The sequence below is a fragment of the Triticum dicoccoides genome, chromosome 2A (assembly GCF_002162155.2).
Source record: "Triticum dicoccoides isolate Atlit2015 ecotype Zavitan chromosome 2A, WEW_v2.0, whole genome shotgun sequence".
NCBI classification, from domain to species: domain Eukaryota; kingdom Viridiplantae; phylum Streptophyta; class Magnoliopsida; order Poales; family Poaceae; genus Triticum; species Triticum dicoccoides.
In genome coordinates, this window is record NC_041382.1 from 784,746,800 (window position 1) to 784,767,450 (window position 20,651).

Here is a 20,651-nt window from a genome sequence, read left to right on the forward strand (position 1 = left end):
GGGGGGGGAGTTAATTAGTAAGGAAGGAAGCTTACATTAGTCTTTGTAGGCCTTACGTAGATGTAGGATTATCGAAAAATAACCTATGCAAACAGGAGGAGTGTCATCACCACGGCAACAATAATGCTAAACATACAAAGAGTTACACGCACTTACACGCTGACTAGAATTTTTTCTTTCTAACTAACCACCCCCCTGATTTTCATGGGGTGGGCCCCTCCTCCCCCTTAACCTCCAATCACAATCCACCTGTTTGTAAAACTCATGTAAACTTATGTATGTGTAGCATTACTCCCACGGCAAAGAGGGCCAGCCCATCCACATCAAATTTGGAAACTGCCTAGAGCCTCCCGTCGCTACACCCCTTGCCGTCCACACAATCAAGAAGTAAAGCCACCACGGAACCTAGACGCCGTCAATCATCCACTTCACTGCCACACAACCACAGCAGGAGGAGTGAGAGGCAACTCCTTCCACTCCTTGCCCAACTTTAGCCATTGGGTCTGGGTCGGCGCTTCCACAAAAAAAGTGCCTACACTTGAGTCTCTATCGGGCCCGGTGGATCCGGATGATACAACCTAGTGACCACCGACAGCCGCCACGGAGCATACTCGAATGCTGTCATGTCCGTGGTCAAAGGCGTTGATCCGGTTGACGAACGGGCCACACGCAAGGAAAGCACAACGCGAAGGTGAGCACCAGCACGGACAAGTCAGCCCCGTACTTGCGCCATGCCGGACGTCGTCCATGCCGCCCAACTCAGCCAGCGGACCTCCACTCTGATATAACTAGATAAATCCCCGCGCGTTGCTGCGGGAATTCATAGCAATGTATTAGATCAATTTACATGTAGTGAATAAGAGTAGTTCGACTAACAATATGATAGGTTAAAGACAAAAATCGATGAGGGATTTAATTCACATCAATTTCTGCATAGTATGAATGTTCTCCGAATTAGGGGGCATTTTTTGGGTGATGTTAGGTAGTATCCTAGGCAATGACTAATGTGGTTTATTTATTAGGGTAGAAGCAATATGCAAAAAAAAAAGTACTGCGCACCACTTAAATAGAGATTTTTTTTCCATCCATACCACCGGTATCAGCCATAAGTAGCCAAGCGCAAAAATTTGCTTGCGAGGCAGCATGTTCAATTTCTGAAATTGTGGTCACTGTGGATTACTCGCGGTCACATATTCCCTTTTTTTGCGGGTGACATATTACTATATTAGGCAGGTTCAAACTGTACCAAATAGCAATAGCTAATAGCTAACTTATATAAAATTCTAGGGAAGGGAGTAATATATAAATCTTACTACTTCCTAAGAAATTTCTTAGGTTGTTGAGGCATTCTACAAGCATCTAATTAGCAGGCAGTCTTGCTGGTTGAATAAAATAAAATTGTATGACAGAACGCATCGGCTGCTAATTTTTCAAAACAAAACACGGAGGTAAGTGTAATTAAGCACATGCACAACCTTGACGTAATAAAAAGCACATGCACAACCTTTGTTTAATTTTTCTCCATTCATAGATCCGCATGTAGCATGCATATGGAATATACTGTCAGAAAAAGAGGAAAAAAGCATATGAAGGAGCCATATGCGCTGAGATAGATGGGTATTGATGGAGAAGAAACATCTGCTGCCATGGTAGAGGGACGCGAAAGGGGCAATATCAATGGGGTTTGGCCTACAGCATCATAGATGAATCCATGATGATTGGGGGCATCGATTGCTCCGTCCCACGGAAACTATGGAATGGATCCGAGACGAACGCCAACACAGGGAGGAGAGCAAGAGCTCTGGCCTGCCTACAATCATGAGGAGACAACAGCAATGGCAGGAATGGAGGCGGTGATCTTGTGAGGGACGAGGCATGGGAGGGACATGGAGAGAAAGTGAACATATACACATGGAAGGGAAGTGGGTCGAGAATGGAAGGGGAGAAGACACCCTCAATCTGTGGAGGAGGCCAACCTGTTTGTCTGTCTTCCGAATTTTGAAGGCCTAATTAGCCCGGTTACTCACCCTTGATGTGTCAAATCAATCAACGAACTCCCTTAATTATTGCTTAGTTTATTCACCTCCTCATGAAACCAACGGGCTGAGAGGAATGGACTCTCCCTTGATGCGTGAAATCAACCAACTAACTCCCATAATTATTGCCCCGTTTATTTACCTCCCCACGCGGCCCGGGCTAGGAGGAATAGACTCTCCATATAATGCTTAAAATTAGACAACTATTAACTCACGTAAATATTGCCCATTTATTCACCTCCCATGCAGCCAACGGCCCGAGAGAACAGACTTCGTGAGATTATATGTACATGCATGGGCCACTGATGTGGATAATGCGCATGTAAGAGAAATACTATAATAGGGATGACCTGGCACATCGCTGATGTGGACAGTGTGCATGATAAAAAAATAGGGAATAGTGGGGAGCAACTTCTTAAAAATGGTAGATTCTAGATTAAAGTTATGATTCCACATGGATTAATAAAATAGCCGGCCTCAATCCGTGGATATTCAAGAGCCTCCCGTCGTCCTGAAGTGGATTATTGGATGGTCCTTTTGTCGGGCCCCGTTATGTTCTTCTGAAAGCATGATGCTGGACCCTGGCAAAAAATCTACAAGTGTTGAAATCAAAAGGTGGAAGAAGCTTTGTATGTGGTGGCTCGACGTGCCGTGTTAGCTTGGCTGCATGCGCTGCAGCTCTGTCCGCGGCAGGCCATGGCCCATCGAAGATGCTGAAGCTGGCATCTTAGACTTGGACATGCATGTGATGTCGACTTATTGGTCTTCCTCCTAATGGCTTCGGTGGCGGGCCAAACAATGCAAAATAATTCCAACTCACCTTGTACATACAAGTGGTCGCGCTCTGTGGCTGTCAAACGCTGGTAATAAAAACAGTGTAAGCATATATACAAGTTATTATCGTCTGATGCTCACAATCAATCCTATGGGGATAAGCAATCACAACACGACGATGATATTTGTTAACAAGGTTCGACAATCTTACCTACTCTTCGAAGCAAGCCTAAGGGGGACTTCTCCGGCTCTTCCCATGTACTAACAAACATAGTACAGCCAGCGGCAAGCCAGCCGAGGCTAACCATTATTGTAAATAGCGACCGTCCTTCAGATCTGTTATAACGGGGCTATAGCTCTATTTCACAATTTTCAGACAATTTCTACATGAACTCTACTGAATATCATTTAGTGGCACTCTGCTCAAACCGCTATAGCGGGGCTATAGCAAAACTTTGAGGCTAACAGACGCATAAGATCCCCAAAAAAAGAAAATAAAATATAAAAAACAGATGCATCAGATCTACAGGACACGCCGGCTGGTCCGGCCAACCCCTGCCGTCCCCTTGATGCCAATAAATCAAACGGCAATGCAAGCATATTCCCTAGATCCAAGGTCGATGAAATTACCCTAGTCAGTGTTACATAGCCAGGTGTGACCAGGCCGAGTACGCTCGTCGTCTAATTTGAGTTTATTATAATGAATGAAGCGGCCCATGCATATATCATCCTACTCCGTGATCACCGTGGAGTAGTTAGTAATGAAGATCACCGTGCAATCATCGAAGTCCGTGAAGCCCGACTACGGCAAAGATGGTAGCGCCGGCGGCAACGTGATCCCACTGAGTGTGTTCGACAGGGTGAACTACGACGAGTACATCTTCTACGTGTACGCCTTCCACCCGCCCGCGCCACCCAGCGTCGCCCTCGAGGCGGCGCTCGCCAGGGCGCTGGCTGCGTACCCCGAATGGGCAGGCCGCCTCGGCGCCGGCCCCGCGATCGTACTCTGTGACGCTGGCGCGCGGTTTGTCGAGGCTACGGCCCACTCCGAGCTGGGCAGCGGCGCCGTCGCGCTGCTGGCCGCTGGAAGCAAGGTACTGAGCCTATACCCTAGTTGTGACGGCGTCGAGGAGCTGCTGCTGGTTCAGGCCACGCGGTTTCTCTGCGGCTCCATGGTCCTGGGCTTCACCATGCACCACAAGGTGGCCGACGGGCCCGCCATGTGGAATTTCATGGTCGCGTGGGGTCAGACCACTCGCGGCGTCGCCATCGACCCTGTCCCGGTCCATGACCGTATGTCGCTCTTCGCGCGACGGGCCCCGCCGCAGATCAGATTCGAGCACCGTGGCGTGGAGCTCAAGCCTCGTGACGAGAAGCCAGGAACCCGTGGCGCCGGCGACGAGGTGGTCGTACACAAGGTGCACTTCAGCCGGGAGTGGATCATGGAGCTGAAGTCGCTGGTATCGGACGGTGGCCCCCGGTCTTACACCACACTGCAGTGCCTGGCGGCGCACTTCTGGCGGTGCCTCACGAAGTCGCGTGGGCTCGACGGGCGGCAGACGACCAGGATCCGCATCGCCGTGAACGGGCGAAGGCGGATGCGCCACCCACGGGTGCCAGAGGGATACACCGGCAGTGTGGTGCTCTGGGCATGGCCGACGACGACGGTGCGACAGCTTCTGGACCGGCCTTTGCAGTACGCCGTGGAGCTCATATCCCGGGAGGTGGCCCGGATGGACGACGCCTACTTCAGGTCGTTCATCGACTTCGCAAGCTCCGGGGCGGTGGAGGAGGAGAATCTGGTGCCGACGGCGGACGCAGCGGAGGTCCGGCAGGGCACCAACGTTGACCTGGACAGCCTGCTAGCAATCCCGTTCCCCAAGCTGGACTTTGGCTGTGGAGCACCCTTCTTCTTCAGGCCATGCTACAGTCCTGCGCCAGTGGACGGCGCCATCTACGTCGTCAAGTCCTTGGTGGGCGACGGGAGCGTGGACGCATACGTGCCATTGTTCAGCCGCACCATGGACAACTTCAAGAAGTGCTGCTACTCCCTGCCGGTGCCGCTGGTGGTGGCCCCACGGCTTTAGGTGCATGCGTGTCTCTACCGTATCATAGGGCAATAGTGGTATTAATTTGCATGGTAACGTTGTTAATCCGTTGCTAGACTTGACATGGGCACCAGGGCATTCTGATAGACTTATTCTTGCATATGTTATAATTTTCAGAAATATGTGTGCCCATGCGTTGCCACAGATTACCAAAAAATATATACACACATGTAAATTTAGTTTTGCTAGTAGTCATCATGTCTCCTTGACCTCCCTCTCCATGCAATTGTAAATGACACCCTCTTCTTGCAATTGTATTGTTATTATCTGCTGGCCAACTAGGCAAGGTCCCTATGCAGCTCTTTCCTTTTCATGTTAGATTGAATAGCACTGCTTTCACATTGTGAACTGGATCTCGTCATACAAAACATAATCAAATTCATGTTTTTGCTCATACATCAGGAAACTATTTCAAATACATAGAAAGGTGAGCTTATAGTTGATTGAATTGCTATCGGGAGAGAAGAAATTTGTTGCACAACCATGTAATATAGCACTACGTTTGGCTCAACGTGCATAACAAAAAACGATTGTAGGCTCAAACCATGAAGACAATGATTATGAATTGGACTAATGAAATAAGAATATACTCCCTCCGTCCCATAATATAAGAACGTTTTTGACACTAGTGCCATTCGTGTATTTGATTGACTGGCCAATATATTTTGTTTAAACTGATGATATTATTGTGCACCCATCTTCTGAAATTAGTACTATCAAATATGAGGATTGATATCAGTGGACCAATATTCACTGAAACTTGAAAACCAAAATTAGGATAGAAAAACAGATATAAGAGTAGTCCAAGTTATCAAGAGATTATCAATGGAAAAAATCTCTGCAATTCCAGTATTTCCTAAACAAGGTGATTTATTGCCATCATTTGAAGATATATACTACATTTACCAGAAACTTATGAAGTTAGTAAGCACTCTCAGATTTGAGGTAAGGACGACTGGAAACGAAGAAGCAAAACATCTGCATTGAGTACTCGAAACAAAGGAAAAGGAAGCCGCCTCTTGGGGACCAACAAGGAGGTCGCGAGCTGGCCGCAAGCATCAGGGACAAGGAGCCCCATGGCGGCGCAACCACAGCCTCGACCAGATGGTGCTTATAACACGACACCGAGAAGGAAAAGTGGGGACTTGGTGCTCCCAGGCACACGCTGGAGTTGCACCTCTACAATGGCGAGGAGGCGCATCGACGACATGGCCGACGGTTGGCAAGGGCATAGGGGTGGTCGCTAGGGATTTTAGGGAGATTGGGGGATTTGGACAAGCCCCTCCCCCCTCCCGGGGCTGAATGGTAAATTGGATTGGAACCATTATTGTCATGTGATAGATCATGCCCGCCACTGGTTATGCATTACCCGTGGTAGGTAAAATTTGGCACCCACCAATGCTATTTTGTTTGGCAAATTTGTGTAATGTTAGTGTTTTTAGGGTAACATTTATGGCCCAATTGTTTTATAGGGTTTAAGGCACACAATTATAATTTCCATGTAAAACTTTGACACTTTTCTAGGGGTGACTTGCTATTTGTAGGGCATTAAATGAATTTCTAGGTATTTATCTGATCTAAATAACTTCTTATTTTAAAATAGGAATAAATGAAGTCTGGAAAAATGAAACATAGCATTGTTTCATGATAGGACTCTATAAGGTGTGGTAAAAAATTAGGAGAGCATACCAAATAATCAAACTATAAAGTTCAAGGGCGCGTCTAGTGGGCGGCCGGCTGCCCACTAGCGCGATGGAGCGGCCAGCCATAAAAAGCAACTTTCTACCCCCCTTGGTCCCAGGAAGGAAAGTTCCTTCTGACCCGACTGCCCATGCTCCGAACAAACAAAAAATCTGCCCCATCGTTGTCACGTGATAACCACTACATCCCCACACCTCGCCCACACTTCCTCCCACCACGGGTCGCCCTTCTTCTCCACGAAAGAAGGGGATCCCAGGCCTAGATCCAAACCCTACAAAGCTGCCATGGCAGAGAAAAACTAGGTGAACAAATTGGCCAGAAAAGCTTCAATTCTAAGAAGAGGGACTACAAAGCCATGGCAAGCAGCAGCATCAGGTAACTTCCCTCTAGCCTCCAGATCATCCTTCTTCACTTTCCCCTTCCCTTTCCCTCTGGATTTGCCACAAAACATGAAGAAGGAAGAAGGAACATGAAGCAACAAATAGAGTTGAATCTGATCTCTGCACAATAAAACACTTTCCTGTGCAACTAAACATGGATCCAAGCCAACTTTTGCCTGGATGCATGCAAATAAACCAACCCATATGCAAAAATAGACAGGGTGAAGTTCCTGTGCAAAAAACCATCTATCTGTGCAACTAAACATGAATCCAAGCCAACTTTTTCCTAGATGTCTGCATATAAACAAAAAAGGAGTAGCTGCATATGCCAAAATAGACAAGATGTAGTGCTTGTGCAAAAAACCGTCTATTTGTGTAACTAAACATGAATGCAAGCCAACTTTTCCTGCATATGTGCAAATAAACACAATGAGTAGTTGCAGACAACACAATAAAACTACATGTTGTGTCTGTGCAAAAAATCGTTAATATTTGTGCAACCACACATGGATCCAGGCCAACTTTTGCTGCAATGTGCGCAACAAAAACAAAGCAGACTAATAAAGCACAAAACATAGTAAGATCAAACATACATAGTCTTGTCACACAGAAAATGCAGTAGGGAAAATATGTTCAATATACTAAAGAAAAAACAGAAAAAGATGAAAACTATTTTCTCCCATTAGAATCTTCTTTCTTTGTCCAAATAGCAGTGTATAAGAATTGCAAATTAGTAAACGGATTGTGAAAATTAGTAAGTTAAAAGAAGTAAAAAAAGGGTGTGTCAAATACATTATGAAAACTAGTGTGCAACTACTTAGAGTTCTGCATTGCAAAACATCTTGTTTGTAACACATTTTGAGAATTTAGACAAAAATTACTTGTTTGCAACTCAACCAAAAAATACACTTGTGCTACTACAAAAGTCTCTATATTGTGGAACTACAAACACTATTGCATGCAAAACATAATGCACCTTTGTTTGCAGCACATGTTTGTTCTCTCTGTCGGTTACAAAGTTCAGTTTTTCTATAGGCGCATTAGTGTGCAACTACTATGGCACTTATGTGCAACTAAAGTGCCTTCGGTGTGCAAGTAAAAAAGGTCCTGTGTGCAACTCCATATGTTGCACACCAGGTTGCTGTACATGTAGATTTGTGTGCAACTGCTATGATACTTGTGTGCAACTAAAATGCCTTCAATGTGCAACTAAAAAATGTCCTATCTGCAACTTCACATGTTTTAAGGATGCAGTTAGTTGTCCATTTGTGCCAACACATGTCCATTTACTGTGCAACTAGTGTGTGCATCCATGCAACTAAAAAGTAATAAAAATCCCTTATTGTTGTCTTTTGTATTATGTAGAAGGTATGATGTATAATGGCAGAATTCTATGGCTCCGAGTTGATGGTGCTGTTTGGACTAAAAGCAATAACAAATCTTTTTACAAGTTTCCGTAGAGATGCCACAAATGAGTATAGCAGACATAAAAAAGGGGGAGGGAAACTGTGTTGATCAACTTATATAAACAGAAAAAGGATGGTACCAATTAGTATGATGTTATTGTGCAACTATATAACCTGATCATGCCAACTACAGACTGGTACTGTGTAAGATTTCAAAAAAAGGAGACTTAAGCCTGACAACTACTGCCTAGTTTTTGTGCAACTATAGAAGATAAGTAGTGCCAAAACAGCAACCTAAAACAAAATTGCAAACCTGTTCAATAGCTCATAACCCAAGGTCATAAAACTCATACCTCAGCAGCTGTTGTAGAAGATGAGGCAGCTCACCCAGCACCTGCTGCCTGCACATGGTGGTAAAAACACATTATAAACAAAGAAAGGATGATACCAACTAATATGATGTTATTATGCAACTATAAAAGCTCGGCATGCCAACCGATGACAGGTTCTTATGGAAAAAATATTTTTAAAAAAGAGAGCACATGTCAATTTAAAGCTGGTTCTTGTGCAACTACAACAGTTGGTGATGCCAACAGCTACCTAATTGAACTGCACCTATTGAGAAAAAAACTCATATTTCCAGGGTGTATGCATATAGATAAAATGATGAGAAAACAAAATTCTAAAAATGTTACCTTAGTAGCTACTATGTTAGATGATACACCTCCCCTGCACCTGATGCACGTCTCCTCTGCTTTGCAACACGAACTTGAGCACCACCTTGAAAAGTGCATGGAAAAAACCAGATTAAGTAATTAAAAATTAATTTGACCCATCAGTACAAAAGGTGATTGTGTCTTGAGCATGACACTTACCTCATCTTCCTCTGCCTCCACATCACTACGGGCAGGGTGTGGCTGACGATCAGCAGGACATTTCGAGTTCCAGCGAGAAGGGCGATTTGTAGAACCCTTAATTAAGCAAGCCAACGCACATAAAAAAGCATATAAGTTTTACTCCCCCCTCATCCCCAAATCACATTGGATAGCCAATTAGATCACCGGGGCAGCCAACTGAGTATGATAACTTGTGCAATTGGACAAAAAAGACTATCTAACTGAGTAAGATAACTTGTGCAACTGGACAAAATGTGGATAGCCAAGTAATTCAGTGAGGCAGCCAACTCATTAGAAAATAAAACTTGTGCAATTGGACAAAATTTAGGTAGTCAACTAGTAGAACCAGTCATCCAACTGAGTAGGGTAACTTGCAGCTGGACAACCAACTAGTATAACCAGGCAGCCAACTGAGCAGGATAATTTGTGCAAATGCACAACATATGGACAACCAACTACTATAATTATGCAGCCAACTGAGTACAAAATTTGTGCAACTAAACAAAAATGAACAAATCTGGAACCTGCGGCTGAGCAACAACAAAATGGACATCAAAATTGCTCAATAGGCGCTATCGTCGTGCATCCTGTGCTACCAATCATACACCGGCGCAAAGCGCTGACCCACCACACATTCTCGTGCCCCTGCACAACTTCCCCGCTGTGCCATGAATCCCGAACACCGCTGTGCTGTGCTACCGCTATAGCAAAATCAACCGAATGAGATGTGCAAAATGCGACAGCAAAATCACCCATGTGAGGGGATTTGGCGCAGTTCGAACCCTAGGAATCCTTCCCTCACAGCCCGCCACCACCCGTGCAAAACACAAACGACCTTGTCCCCCGCCGAGATAGAGAGAGGGAGGAGAAGTAGTGGGGTACCTGCCACGCCGATGAGGACCAACGATTCCTCGCGGAGAGGCACCCACAGTCCCGCCCCCGATTTGAGAACTCCGTCGCGCCTCCCCTGCATCACAGCCGGCACGGTGAGCGGTCGGTTCCCCAACGAGACAGAGAGAGGGAGGAGAAGCAGTGGAGTACCTGTGACGCGGACCCGCCGCCGATTTAGGAACTCTGCTGCGCCGCCCCTCTATCGCGGCCCGTTCGGTGGAGATGAATCGAGAAGGAGAGTGGAGAAATGGGGGAGAGGAACAACGAGGAGAGATTTCAGGCTGCAGTTTTGAAAGAGCCACCCACGAACGAGGATAGAACCACCTACGACCTGCGGCAGAACCGATCCCGACCTGACGGCACCTGGCGCACGAGCGAGACGATCGCTGCCCGATCGTGCGGCCAGGAAGCAGCCACTCGGTTCGCCCAGAAAGTGCGTGTGCACTTTTTAGATTTCACGATTTATGTTTGAATTACCTAACACGGGGATCATCAGGAAGCGGTACCATCTCTGCATAGGAAGATTATGAATGTGGTGCTGCCCGCTTTCATTATCCCAAATCAATATGTGCTTAGTAGCTCTGTTGTTCGAAGGTTTGAGTGGTTTGCCAACGAAGCCGACAAGATTGTTAGGGACATGGAATCCGGATGTTCACTTTCTCACTATAGGTTTCTCAATCCTCTCATCAGGCATCTTCTTGAAGGCAAGGGTCTCTCCTATGAAGTGGTGCGAGGAAGCCAAACCTGTTCTCTTTGTATATTGTCGGCTTATGCAGAAGGATATGGTAGTGTCGCAATCATGGTTTTCAATTTCAGTTTCAGAAAAATTTCAGCACCAACCGAAATTACTGAAATTCAGTGAATTTCAGTGATTTCAGTTTCCATTTCAGCCAAATGACCGAAATATTCACTTGAATTCAATTCAAAATTTGATAATTTTGAAAATATTGAAATGGTTGTGCTATACTGAAATTGCTGAAATATTTTGGCCGAAACGTAATATTTCAGTGTCTGCTGAAATTACTGAAATTCAGTGGATTTCACCGAAATCTCACTGAAAGTGAAAACCATGGTCGCAATGCTAGAGTTTCTTGATGAGAAGACCACCAGGCACCACTTAAAAGTTTTGTTCTACCATTGACTCTAAGACTACAAGAAAGCACAAACATAATTGGAGTTATCGCAAAATGTCTGACTTCACTTGGACCTCAATTTAAGTCTGCAGCTGAAGTCGCTATGGGACAACTCACTCAAATACCTACACAGGATGTTTCATATTTTGATTCACTAGCCATGCCAGTATTGTTGGAAAGCATGGTGCAATTTATTACAAGCTGGAGTCCAGATCCATTGTGTTGCATATCAAATGGACTCGGCAAGCCTTGTGCAGACAATATCATCGCATCTGACTTAACAGGAAGATTTCCACAAGAAGTCATGGCCGTTGCTTTTCATTACCTTTTTTCAGCTTCTGACTACTGCTTGCGCAGCTTAACTAGTAAAGCCCTGATGCACACCATACAAAGTTGGCCACCTCTAGAGATGGCAGTTTTCTTCGGACCTCATCTTTCGCTCCATTTGAAGGAAGGGTAGCTTACACCAAAAAGAGACGGTAATACAAACAAAGGCAATAATTTATTTCCTTTGCCAACCCAACAGAACACAATATGATATGTCTTGGGACTCGGCACATGGTTTTGCTACCTTTCATGTTTCTAAGCCGAATCCGATCACCAAAGATAGCAGAACGCCTTCGGTTTGGGAGCTCAGGCTTTGGAGCAGAGAAATTCCTTCTGTTTTCGAAAAGAGTCCTTATTAGATGGTTTGTTGAGGTACTATATATCCTCGTCTTTGTGCTTAGGTACTAGTCCCATATATCGGATGTAATAATGTCTTATAGGAGTATTATGGGACGGAGGGCGTATTACTACTTCGTTAAACACTGTGATGTGGCTTGTAAACAAGGATATGCTCAATATTTGGCTATGTTTTGTAAGCCTGCCGGCACAGGATCATGTACTACTAAGCATTCAACCCATCTTTATCTATTTTCTTTGGAAGCATGGCTTGCAATTATTCTGAACTGGAACTAAGATCAGTCAATTCTTGCCTCTGACAGATATGAATGTCACAGTAGGTGTTGTGTTGTGTTAAGGATCTTTGTTTGTACTCTGAATTTGTTGTCATCATCGTCAAAATCTAGTTAATACACATACTCTGTCAGCTCTGCTCTTTATGGTAGATATACATTGCATATGTTCGCACAGAATCATGCAACCCCCTGTAATGGAGGATTCAGCAAGAGATGGCCTCGCCTCGTGGAGTAAAGCATGTTCAGAAAATGGGCGCCGCAATAGGATTATGATTGCAAGTTCTGTTTTTTTAGCAATACGGGTTTTCTCACGGTCCCATTAATATGAAACCATAGAGTTAGGCAAAACTTAAGTAGCATGTCCGGCAGATTGCAAGCTCTGTTAAATGAATGAATAGTGGATGCATTTACCTTGAGTAGAGCAGCAAGTGCCAAGGTTTTGGATCCCGAGCTGACCTTTTTTCTCGTGGGGCACCGGAATTTGCGGTTACCATGGTAACCATGAAATTCCGGAAAAAATTCGGACGAAATTTAAAATCAAATTTTGAATTCAATTTTTTTTGAACTAGATATAGATAAGGTTATCGGTCTGAAATAAGACCAATGCTTCCTGTCCTAGTGGCTATTCAGCCGCAACTACCACTTGCGGAGACGGCATGAGTTCGACCCCTGGTGGCCGCACAATTTTGCAGTATTTTTAAACTTTTGCATCCTCAAAAAGAAATAAAAAGGTGTTGAAAGGTTGGCTTTACCACTAGGCCGCCAATAGGTCTGTGGTTGTATGAGAGATGGCGTGTACTTAACTATGCTGTGAGCGTTTGTATTCGAATTTTTCAAATTATTCGAGATTTTTTGCTCGGTATGCGTGGTTCTCGAGGGGGGCGGTAAATGCGGTAACCGCGCGAGAACTCGGAATTTCGCTCGGTACCCAAAATGCTGGCAAGTGCAGACTTGAATTTGGTCCTCACGGCATGAAGATCATCCATTGCGGATTCATCTGGCCGCCCACGTGCACTTTCTCTCAGATGCCAAGGCTGAGGTTGGGTTTCACCGTGTTTACCCATTCCGCGTGGTTTGCTTTCAATTTGGACCCGAAAATATTGAGTGGTACACACCTTTCAAAAAAAAATAGCCTTGTTTTGAAATGACTACTATCAGTGTTAAACCGAAGAACGAACCTTTGGATGACTCACATGACCTGCAAGATGGCCGATAGATGATGATGATGCAGACGAACCATCATTCAAGAACATCCCAATGCTCGGAACATGCTGGACACGAATTCACATAGGTTACTATCGTCTACTGCATCGCCTGCCAGTCAGTCACCAAACAAAAGTAGAGCTTCAAAAAACTTATACTCCATGTAATCTTGCTCTGTTCCACTCTGCAATGATGGTGAGTTGGAACAAAACATACCCCCCGCTCCCTTGTGGGAGACCGGGGAAAATCCCTAGAGCCTCACCGCCACTTTCCCCTCCCCTTCTTCACCGCCGCCGCCTGGCAAAGCCCAATCGACGTATGTGGCGGCGGGGCTCTGGCTCCTTTCCACTCGAGGCACAACTAGCACGGGATAGCTTCACAAGCAGGGGCGGACGGCTGGCACGGGCGGATCTTTTGCACGTGCGGCGAACGGCGGCGCGGTGGTGAGCTGCTGCTTGGCCGAATTGCGGCGGCCGCGAGGATGTGTGCTCGGACGGGTGTGTGCGCCTTGCTCCTTACCCTAGTCCGGCCGGCTTTGGTGCAGGGCGGCTGGACCGTGGCGCGCGAGGAGCATGCACTACAAGAAATATGTCAACTTGTGACCACCACTATTGGTCACTGAAAGGTCACAAATTTCCATTTGCGACCTTTTTATGACCAAAAACAGAAGGTCAAAAGCTGGCGGTCGTAAACTGACTATAGCGACCTTTCTTCTGGAATGGTCGAAGACGTTTACGACCAAAATATGTCCACTATGGCGTTTTGGTCACTAGCAACCTCCCCAGGCCACGTAGGCATCCAGCGTGGCAAGCTGATGTGGCACAAGATTCAGCCTGGTCCAATTCAGTTTTCTACATGGGCCGAGCCCAACAATTCGGCCTTTTTATGTTTTTTTTTCCTTTTAATTTTGGTCAGCTACATGGGTCTAGCCCAACAATTTGGGATTTTATTTATTTCTGGTCCATGGCCTTTTAACATTTCTGGTTTACATTCAGCCTTTTTATACATTCAAATAACAATTCAATCCTGAAGTTGGTCCAGTACTCTTTTCATCCCATTCACATATTCGTACAAATGATCCTCCTTTTCAACAAATTTTGCAAATAATTTCATATTTCAGCACTAAATATCTTTACATCACAGGCCATAAAGCCCTACAAAATAGTATCACTTGTTCCTATACAAAAGTATCAAATGATACGTACAACAAAACAGAATACATAAAATTTAGTTCAACAAAAATAAGTTTTCTTCCTCTTCCGTCTTCCAGAACACACAACACCTGTGAAAATAAAGATGCCACAGTAAAAATGGAAGGATCAGCCATTAGAACCAATAATATTGAATACAAGGGAAACAATCAAACTAAAGAAATGAAAGGCACACTGATGATTACCATAACAAACAGAAATGTAATCTGATTGCACAAGACATATGTCATTATCACACACCCAGACAAGCAAAGCATTAACATGTGAGGATCAGACAAACGAAGCATTCACGCTGATGATTAACTTATAAGCCTAGCCACCCTCAATCCTCAATACAACACTAAGTTTTACTACTCCGGGCAACCTAATACACTACAGTCCAGAGGCACCTCAATGCATTACTGTCACAGTGGGGATGAAAGGTGCTTGTTAATTAAATAGGCACCTCAATTTTAGCACAAATAGGAGAAGGCGTCCAAGCACAAAACAGACGCAGCCATTCCCTCCTTGCTGCGAGGCTTGGTTCAAAACAGAGTCTTCAGCCAAGGAATGGGAGAAGTAAGCAGTAGTACTCGTCAATGTGAAAATCATATATATATTTTTTGGGTTGATGATAAACTCTGGCACTAAACTGAAAATTAAACATGAACTGAACATTGTATACAGTACGTTTGTTAGTGCCTCACTTCCTGATTTAATTTGTAGTATTATTAAAACTTTCCTAAATTATACAGTAAGCCCTCGTTATTAATCTAAGAAATACTGTACAGATTTTGAGCGTTTATAAACACTGGCACTGGTCTAAAAATGTACACTTAAACTGAACACTGTTAACGTTAGTTTCAGGCATTCAGTACTATTTCGTCCCCAGCTCAGGCAAAACATCAAACATGTAGCATGCAAACTGATAAAAGCACATGTAGACAAAACGCATTTCAGCATGTTCTGAATATCTTCACCAAGCTCTGTTTCCGACAGTACTTACAGAGTTTATTGGTTGCAGAGTCATATATGCGTAGACCTCGTCAGTGTCCTTGTCAGCCTGTGCAAAACAAGCAGCATTCATCAGGATTAAATGGTTAATGCTTAAGGCCACTAACCCCTACACCTGAACCTGAAGATGAACCAAGTAGACCTACATGCATGGTGATGTTGTGAACTTGACACAGCAAAATCGACTCCAGGAAATATCAACAATCCAATTCACAGATATAGAGAAAAGTAATACTTAAAAATGGGAAAATGTCTAAACAACAAGCTAGCTGCACGTTATACAGCGTCAGCTTATTTCACTGCTCCATGGATGGAGCTTACAATACACTAACCACTTAGACACACTAATGCAGATTAAAGGGATGATATGCATGTTTTGTGCATGTTGGTTTAGGTAGATCTATTCTGGATACCAATGTTTATCTCCTTAGACCTTAGGCATTCCATCAAACTGGTATTCTACAACGAACTGAATAATTCAAGGAATCACCTAGTAGTGGCAAGAATATACAATTGTACAAATGCAGTGCAAAAAGACTAACTACGCAATAGTAGTGGCAAGAATATTCTACACCTGAAGCGTACAACCTCAACAAGCATAGCACACAGTAGCAGAATTAGACAGTCCGATCACCTAGTAGTCGATGGCCAGCGCCGCCTCCGTGTCAGGCTGCTTCCTGGTCCCGATGGTAGTCTCCAGCATGGACTCCGTGAGCAGCCGGTCCACCAGCAGCGCGAGGTGTTCACCCATGGGCCCTACAAGCATGCACGCACAGCATCATCAGCAGCATCGATATGGGGATGCGTCTAGTGGAGGCAGCCAGCAGTAGAACCTGATCTTGCCGTGGCTCATCTGGAAGTCCAGCGGCCGCACCTCCACGCTGATCTTCGCTGCAGAACACCGTGCAGATCAACAACAACAGTCAGCAACATCAAAGGCAACATCGTCCCTCAACAGAAACACGAGATGCGACCGAGGGGCGGGGAAGGAACCGAAATAGAATTGTCGACAAGCGGAAACAACGCAGCAACCGCCTCGAAATTCGTCGGAAAGCAACCGCCTCGGAACAGATAATAGAGGAGGTTGAGGAGATCCACGCACCATTGCGTCGTTTCCTCGGCGCTGCCCGCTGCTTGGACTTGGAGCGGCATGATGCCCATGGCGGCAGCGCGCGCCCAGGAGTGCGGGGACGAGAGGTCGGCCAGGCCGAGGAGCTCCAGGGTGGTGGTGTACTCGACGTGGTGCGGGTGGCGCTGGAGGACGCGCGCGACAGATCTCGACAGGGAACGCCGGCCTCCCCAAGCCCCGCCGGTGGAGAGAGCTAGTAAATTCCCCGCAGGCGTAGATCTCATCCCCCAGTCAGAGGACACGACTTTTCTTTGTTGGAGGAGGAAGGGTGCCGGGTGGGCTGGTTGCTTTGGTTGGGTGGGGGAAGGGGAGGGGCGAGAGGATTAGGGCGTGGGGGGGCCATGGACGGCGGCGAGCTCGGCCGGAGGGAGGTGGCGGCGGCGATCTGGAAGGGAGGAGGCGAGCTCTCGCTCTCTCTCTCTCTCTCTCTCTCTCTCCATCGGGAGATGGAAGGGGATCGATGGATGGATGCGGGAAAGAAAGGAGGCGAGGGGGTGGATGGAAAATGACCAGCTAGGGTTCCGGGTTGGTATGAAAGGGTTGAAGAGGGCCGTTGGATCTGCGAGCATCAGACGGCGTACGATGCATAATCCGCGTGAGACGCCCATGGACCAATCAGAATGCAGTATGATGTTATGACCATCTAAATAGGTCATAGTTGCCTAAAAATAATGTGTTAAAATCGTGTCAGTTATTTTATGACCTGAGAAATTCAAAAAAGAAATGGAAAACCTTTTCATTGTGTCACCAAAATGTGAACAAGTTTTCATAGTAGAATAACAAACATGAAAAAAGATAAATATCTTTTAAAAGGTGTCGTGAGAAATGAGTTTTTTGGGAAAAGAATTTATTTTCCATTTTTCGAATGCCCGAAATGAGTTTTTTGTGAAGGATCTACCATATATTTGTTGAAAAATTGTACCAAATCGATTTGATAAAATACTAGGCCATATTTAATGCACAATTAACCAAATGGTTGGGTGTAAAAAGTTTTGATCCACCTCTTGTGAAAAAGACAAATTTCCGCCGATTTAGTTGGAAGCGGGTCAAATTTGAATTGTAGCTGCCTTGTAGTTTGCTCTTTATTTTTTCTAAAAATCATTTCTAGGTACATAAGTATCTATTTAATCATAGAAACACCAAAAAATTCCAAGATTCAACCACTAGCTAGGAACGGTCAAGCCCGCCGTTTTGACCGCATTTTGAAACGGGCATAAAAAAATTCAAAAAAAATCAAAAAATTGGGAAACCTTCGCATTGTGTCATCATATGTGGCCAAGTTCCCAGGAAAAATAATAAACTTGTAATACGGCAATTATTATAAAAAAGTGTTCTCAGAAACGAGCTATCACGTGTGGAGATCAATGGCTTTGAAGCCAAATGATCAATCTTATGGCCACATTCATGGCATAGTTTGTTCAAATGATCTCATATTGTGCACAAGGGTGCATATTGGAATGGCAAACAATGTTGCCTAAGGAAGTTTTCATTTGCTTTGGACGAAAAAACCATTTTCCATTTTTTTAGTGCCCGAAGGGAGGTTTTTTTGTGAAGGACCTCCCATATATTTGTTGCAAAATTGTACCAAATCTTTTTGATAAAATACCAGGCCATATTTAATGCATAATTAACCAAATGGTTGGGTGTAAAAGGTTTTGATCCACCTCTTGTGAAAAAGACAAATTTCCGCCGATTCAGATGGAAGCGGGTCAAATTTGAACTGTAGCTGCCTTGTAGTTTGCTCTTTATTTTTTCCAAAAATCATTTCTAGGTACATAAGTATCTATTTAATCATAGAAACACCAAAAAAATTCCAAGATTCAACCACTAGCTAGGAACGGTCAAGCCCGCCGTTTTGACCGCATTTTGAAACGGGCATAAAAAAATTCAAAAAAAATCAAAAAATTGGGAAACCTTCGCATTGTGTCATCATATGTGGCCAAGTTCCCAGGAAAAATAATAAACTTGTAATACAGCAATTATTATAAAAAAATGTTCTCAGAAACGAGCTATCACGTGTGGAGATCAATGGCTTTCAAGCCAAATGATCAATCTTATGGCCACATTCATGGCATAGTTTGTTCAAATGATCTCATATTGTGCACAAGGGTGCATATTGGAATGGCAAACAATGTTGCCTAAGGAAGTTTTCATTTTCTTTGGACGAAAAAACCATTTTCCATTTTTTTAGTGCCCGAAAGGAGGTTTTTTTTGTGAAGGACCTCCCAAATAATTGTTGCAAAATTGGACCAAAACATTTTTATAAAATACTAGGCCATATTTGATGCACAATTGACAAAATGGTTGGGTGTAAAATCTTTTTATCCACCTCTCGTGAAAAAGACAAATTTCCGCCGATTCAGCTGGAAGCGGGTCAAATTTGAACTGCAGCTGCCTTATAGTTTTCTATTTATTTTTTACAAAAATCATTTCTAGTTACATAAGGACCTCTTTAATCATAAATACATGGTTTGGTGGCGATACGTCGAGGTTTTGGCGGTGGCCGAGGGCCCCAACTCTAGAGCGCGTAAACTCGCATGCCCGCCGCGTGGTCACCGCGTGACCGTGGCGTTGCCATGTGTTCTGGGCGGCCTAGGCATGTCTAGTGGGTTGGGCACTCCCCAGGTTGGTGCTAGGAAGAAAATTACAACATAATATTTGAGGGAAATATGCCCTAGAGGCAATAATAAAGTTATTATTTATTTCCTTATATCATGATAAATGTTTATTATTCATGCTAGAATTGTATTAACCGGAAACATAATACATGTGTGAATACATAGACAAACTTAGTGTCACTAGTATGCCTCTACTTGACTAGCTCGTTAATCAAAGATGGTTATGTTTCCTAACCATGAACAAGGTGTTGTTATTTGATTAACAAGGTCACATCATTAGTTGAATGATCTGATTGACATGACCCATTCCATTAGCTTAGCACCCGATCGTTTAGTACGTTGCTATTGCTTTCTTCATGACTTATACATGTTCCTATGACTATGAGATTATGCAACTCCCATTTACCGGAGGAACACTTTGTGTGCTACCAAACGTCACAATGTAACTGGGTGATTATAAAGGAGCTCTACAGGTGTCTCCAAAGGTAGATGTTGGGTTGGCGTATTTTGAGATTAGGATTTGTCACTCTGATTGTCGGACAGGTATCTCTGGGCCCTCTCAGTAATGCACATCACATAAGCCTTGCAAGCATTGCAGCCAATGAGTTAGTTGCGAGATGATGTATTACGGAACGAGTAAAGAGACTTGCCAGTAACGAGATTGAACTAGGTATTGGATACCGACGATCGAATCTCGGGCAAGTAACATACCGATGACAAAGGGAACGATGTATGTTGTTATGCGGTCTGACCGATAAAGATCTTCGTAGAATATGTAGGAGCCAATATGGGCATCCAGGTCCCGCTATTGGTTATTGACCGGAGATGTGTCTCAGTCATGTCTGCATTATTCTCGAACCGTAGGGTCCGCACGCTTAACGTTACGATGACAGTTATTATGAGTTTATGCATTTTGATGTACCGAAGTTAGTTCGGAGTCCCGGATGTGATCACGGACATGACGAGGAGTCTCGAAATGGTCGAGACATAAAGATTGATATATTGGAAGCCTATGTTTGGATATCGGAAGTGTTCCGGGTGAAATCGGGATTTTACTGGAGTACTGGGAGGTTACCGGAACCCCCCGGGAGCCATATGGGCCTTAGTGGGCTTTAGTGGAAAGGAGAAAGGGGCAGCCCAAGGTGGGCCGCACGCCTCCCCCTCCCCTAGTCCTATTAGGACAAGGAGAGGTGGCCGGCCCCCCTCTCTCTCT

General features: G+C 44.7%; 1 pseudogene; it reads left to right on the top strand.

Moving 5' to 3' along the window:
- LOC119358486 overlaps nt 1-4,897 on the top strand; it is a 7,052-nt pseudogene extending 2,155 nt beyond the window's left edge.
- The last annotated feature ends 15,754 nt before the right edge of the window (nt 4,898-20,651 follow it).